This window comes from Schistocerca americana, chromosome 8, assembly GCF_021461395.2.
Source record: "Schistocerca americana isolate TAMUIC-IGC-003095 chromosome 8, iqSchAmer2.1, whole genome shotgun sequence".
NCBI lineage: Eukaryota > Metazoa > Arthropoda > Insecta > Orthoptera > Acrididae > Schistocerca > Schistocerca americana.
The window spans coordinates 156,410,364-156,416,285 of record NC_060126.1 but is presented as its reverse complement, the minus strand read 5'-3'; the positions used below and the strand labels follow the sequence as shown (position 1 = coordinate 156,416,285).

At 40.3% G+C, this 5,922-nt stretch overlaps 1 non-coding gene across 1 annotated transcript; it reads left to right on the top strand.

The window, feature by feature from the left end:
• The first annotated feature begins 4,435 nt into the window (after positions 1-4,435).
• Positions 4,436-4,519, top strand: Trnaf-gaa. Its single transcript is given in 2 exon segments — positions 4,436-4,475; positions 4,485-4,519. It is a non-coding gene; the product is annotated as a tRNA-Phe (tRNA).
• Positions 4,520-5,922: the final 1,403 nt, after the last annotated feature.

Sequence of the window (5,922 nt, the reverse complement as noted above, 5' to 3'; positions counted from 1 at the left end):
CTCTAAGCACTATGGGACTTAAAATCTGAGGTCATCAGTCCCCTAGACTTAGAACTACTTAAACCTAACTGACCTATGGACATCACACACATCGATGCCATAGGCAGGATACGTACCTGCGACCGTAATAGTAGTGCGGTTCTGGACTGAAGCGCCTAGAACCGCTCGGTCACAGCGGCCGGCAATGCAATATATTAAACAGCAAAGAGGCTTGTATTTTGTGGTGAATTTGTTGCATTTTCCTGTGACATTTATAACGTAATTATTATACTCCCATAGGTCTGCACAGTAATTCACTCCACATGCACATCTAAATTTTTTCACAAACTGTTCAGTACGTCCAATTCACAAGTGGACAAGTAGCATGGAGTGTGGTTAATGCTCGTAACTGTCGTATCTACCGAAATTTTGAAACAATTATACCTTTCTTTAAATGGGGCAATGTACTCATTCAATACAAATTTCCGAAGAAAAGGCTATGAATGAGAGGTCCTAGCCTGCCTCCACAGGGGTTTCGCCCCTTTACATGACGTTTACTTACGACTGAAAACGCGAACTGCAAAGAGACGTCAAGCAACGCCTTCAATAACAAATATTCGTACTTAATTGTGATACACTATGCTATCGGTCCCTGTGGGTTCCTCCATTATCAGGTGTAATATACTCCTAACATTATTTTTATTACTTTTGCGTGAGATGAAGCTATGAAAATCTGTTTCCTTTCTACGCGAGGTTAATACATATTTTTTTAAAAATTTTGAACCAGGAAATAAATGATAATGAACAAGGTTGAGAAGCGTACCAGAGAAGCTGAGTTCAACGTTCCTTCTTGTCAAAAATAAAAATGTTCCCTTTTATGAGATTTTTATTTTCATAACTAATTGTTCTGGTATAAAGTATAACGGGAGATAGAATTGTGTCTTCCGCTATAAACTTTTCTCCTCACTACTTCCCTTCTTTCTGATGCTCTTTGTGGACTATCTTTCCCTCCCGTTTGTTGTATTTACTATTCTGTTTGCTATCTTTTCCGTCTCTTTTAGTGAACATTGTTTTACGTATTTCTTTCTCTCCTGATATCAGTTTAGTATTTTTTGGTACTGAAGTACATATTTCAGACTGCTACGCTTGCTGTTGTCATTATTGTTATATTACTGTTACACTTTCATCCCACCTAATTATATGTTTCATTGTTTGTTTTACAACAGTGATGTCTTCTTCGATGTACTTTTGCCAGATAAATGACAACAGAAACAAATAAAATTTTCTAAAAAAATTCACTTTATAACTTACCATAACTGCACGGGCTGCCATGATCCAAACGTGTTGCTGTCTTCTGAGAGCTGTTTGAGACTATGAGCCTCCTGCCTGGACAATCACCTTATATACATGCCACATCTGGTCACGACCAACTTTCGGCGTCTAACTCTTAATTACACTGTCGTTTCCGCGAGTGTCTAACAGTAGATTTTCGCGCGTATTCGAGACCTACCTGTCTGCAAGACAGCAAACACACACCTTAATTACCACTACTGCTATTGACTTGTAGCGCACATTCAGCTATTTTACAGGACGGAGAATTTACTATTGTTTTGTAATTTAATTCTGGATCGATTGCAAAGTTGTTATGCGTCGAATATTAAAAATTATGGTTCATTATGGATAGAACTAGATATTTGTCACGTTCGTGTTCGCTGGATAGAAATTCAGTGATGGAGATCTGATTTTGTAAAAGACAATTATTTTTGCTATTTTGTGCTCTTAAAATGCAGCAAGTTTTGTGTTCTATTCATTCGTCTAGGTGACCATTGTGTGCCTCATGTTACCAAGACGATGGTACTACGCCTTTGATATTTTGTATCGGGGTGATATTCCCTGCATTCTGCCGTATTTTAAATTGAAATACTGAACGCTTGACGGCTGCACTTTTTTATTGTTGAACTAAATTATGAAATAAGTTTGTATCCTTGAGGATGTGGCTGTAGCGCCGCGAAACTAATTGAATCATTAATAAATATTTATCATGCAGCTGTAGCGGTCTTTTTTGTTATGATGCGTTTCGATACAGCTGTAATGTATTCAACAGATACTCATGATTTAACGATATGCGAGCTTATTTTAACAACAAAAGCTTTGATATACTACAGCTGAACACAGAATGTCGTTTTTCTTTAAATTTTCACACGAGATGTTTCTAAGGCACCCTGGTAGTCACTGTTCTCGTATTGTTCTGAATGTTGACTGCGGCTATCATCTATTTAGAAACAAGGACAGAAGGATGTTTAAGGTTTACCTTTGTGTCAATGACGAAGTATTCAGATATTTATCAGTTCTTCGAAGAGGTCAGTTCAGATTTCTCAAATGGTTCAAATGGCTCTGAGCACTATGGGACTTAACATCTGAGGTCATAAATCCCCTAGACTTAGAACTACTTAAACCTAACTAACCTAAGGACATCACACACATCCATGCCCGAGAAAGGATTCGAATCTGTGACTATAGCGGTCGCGCGGTTCCAGACTGAAGCGCCTAGAACCGCTCGGCCACACTGGCCGGCTCCAGATTTCTCCTCATGTAATTTAGAAAAACTATGGAGAACGTAAATAGAATGAGGTGACGCATGTTTCAACTTCACTACTCCGAAATCGTATTGCACTGCCTACATTATATTGTATAAGAATGAGAGACATAACATTGGCATCGGATTACTTAGATATGTAGCATGAACCGAAGTCACGACGGTGAGACCAGATTTTATAATTACGTTGTAGATTGTACAAACAGTTAAGGAATCCAAAGCAAAGTTTGAAGAAGGAATTAAAGGTCAGGTACAAGAAATAAACGCTTCGAGGTTTGCCGATGATGGTGTAATTCTGTCAGAGACAATAAAGTGCTTAGCAGTTGAACGGAATAAACAGTGTGTATACCGAACGATAGAAGATGAATATCAACTAAAGGAAAACATGGGTAAGGGAATGTAGTCAATAAAATCAGGTGATCCTGAGGGAATTACATAACGAGATAAATCGTTATAGGTAGTAGATGAGGTTTGATATTTGGGCAGTAAAATTATTGATGATAGCTTAAATAGAAAGGATGTAAAATTGGTGTATGGCAAGGAAGTGTTCTTTCACCCCCAAAGTTCAATCTATACGTCGAATAAGCAATGACGGAATTAAAATCAAGCTTAAACAGTGGGATTAAAATTCCGTTCGAGAAATATAAATGATCAGAATCGCTGACATTGTTATGCTCCATGAAAAGACTAAAGCATTACAGGGCATGTTGAATGGAATGGACAAATCAATAAGCACATAATATGGATTGGGAGAAAATCGAAGAAAGGCGTAAGTGATGAGAAATAGTAGGAATGAGACTGTTGATAATCTTAACATTTAATAGGTGACAACAAAGCAGACGAAATTGAGGAGCACTGCTACCTTGGAATCGAAATAACACATGACGGACGAAGCGAGGAGGACATAAAAGGCAGACTAGCTCAGGCAAAGAGATTCCTCCAGGCCAACAGACGTCTGCTAGTATCAAAACATTGGCCTTAATCTGAAGAAGATTTTTTTGAAAATGTGCATCTGGAACACAGCGTTGTACGGTAGTGAATCGTGAACTATGATAAAACCTGAAAAGATTCGAAGCCTTTGAGATGTAGTGCTTATAAGGATGATGAAAAGTAGATAGACTTATAAGATAAGGAATGAGGAGGTCGTCCGCAGAATTGGCTAAGACTGAAACGCTGACACGAAGAAGGTACAAGATGGTAGAACATTTTTTAAAACGTGAGGGAGTAACTTCTATGGTAATAGAGTGTGCTGTAGAGGGGAAGATTGAGATTGGAATATATCCAACAAAGAATTGAGAATTCCGGGTGCAAATGCTGCTTTGAAACGAAGAGATTGGCCCAAGAAATCAATTCGTGGCGGACTGCATCAGTAGATGGATGAGTTACTAGCTTTCGGTGTACAAGACGTTACATTTGTTTTTGTTGATGCCTATTCTCACATATCTTACTACCTACCTGTCATGGGCTATAACACATCTGAATTTCTGCTAGAAAAATTTCCCAACCCCTTTCCCAGAGCAAAATGTTTACTTTTGGCTGTTGTGAGCGTTTCTAATCGTGTTTTGCCTTACTTGTTAAACAGAAATAGGTTTCTGCTCCTTCTAACGTTATTCGTTACACATTAGTGACAAACTGTGATCGCAGAACATTATCTGTACAGTCACCGAATCGAAATTTACCGGCTTATCCCCAGAAGTGGGCAGTCTCATCAACTACTCACCATTAGAGTTGCATGCAGCGAGGAATAAAGCCACAAAATGGGTTCAGTTTATTACTAACCACGTAAGCGACATAATAAACTGAGGTGACAAAAATCATTGGATACCTCCTAATATCGCGTAGGACCTCCTTTTGCCGCCGGCCGGAGTGGCCGAGCGGTTCTAGGCACTACAGTCTGAAACCGCGCGACCGCTGCGGTCGCAGGTTCGAATCCTGCCTTCGGCATGGATGTGTGTGATGTCCTTAGGTTAGTTAGATTTAAGTAGGTCTAAGTCTAGGGGACTGATGACCTCATAAGTTAAGTCCCATAGTGCTCAGAGCCATTTGAGCTATTTCTGAACCTGCTTTTGCCGGACGTAGTGCAGTAGCTCGAGATGGCATGAACTCAACAAGTCGTTGGAAATCCCCTGCAAAAATAATGAGCCGTCCATAATTGTGAAAGTGTTGCAGGTACAGGATTTTTTGTACGAATGGATCTCTCGATTATGTCCCATAAATGTTCGATGGGATTCGTATGAGTCGCTCAAATTGTCTAGAACTATCTACAAACCAATCGCGAACAACTGTGGCCTAGCGACATGGAGCATTGTCATCCATGAAAACTCCATCGGCTTTTGGAAACATGAAGTCCAAGAATGGCTGCAAATGGTCCCTAAGTAGTCGAACATAACCATTTCCAGCCAATGATTGGTTCCGTTAAACCAGAGGACCCCATTAATTCCATGTAAACACAGCCCACGCCACTATGGAGCCATCACCAGCTTGCACAGTGCCTTGTTAACAATTTTTACCTATTGTTTCGTGGGGTCTGCCTGCGACTCACTCGAACGCTACCATCAGCTCTTAGCAGCTGAAATCGATACTCACCCGACCGGCCACGGTTTTCTAGTAGTCTACGGTCCAACCGATGTGGTCACGAGCTCATGAGAGGCGCCGTAGGCGATTTCGTGCTGTTAGCAAAAGCACTCGCGTCTGTCGTCTGCTGCCACAGCCCATCAACGCCAAATTTAGCAAAATCTAGTGTGGCACATCCCACATAAATTTCAGCGGTTATTTCACGCAATGTTTCTTGTCTGTTAGCACTGACTACTCAACGCAAAAGCCGCTGCTCTCGGTCGTTAAGTGAAGGCCGTCGGTCGTAGTGAGGTAATGCCTCAGATTTGGTGGTCTAGGCACACTCTTGACATTGTCGACGTCGGAATATTGAATTCATTAACGATTTACAAAATCGAATGTCCTATGTCTATAGCTCCAACTGGCAATACCCCTTCAAAGCCTGTTAATTCCCGCCGTACGGCCGTGAAACACCTGAGTATAAATGACAGCTCTGCTAATGTACTGCCCTTTTATACCTTTTATACGCAATACTACCACCACCCACCTGTATATGTGCATATCGCTATCCCATGACTTTTGTCATTGCTGCGAACAAATCAATAGAAAATACAACATTGCTCGTTAGATCTTTTATGTGTATTGTGGAGAATAATAATTGTACCACATTCCCTTGTACTATACCGGCATAAACATCTGTTTCTAAAGATTTCTCTCTAATTTCCAGAATGAGATTTTCACTCTGAAGCGGAGTGTGTGCTGATATGAAACTTCCTGACAGATTAAAACTGTGT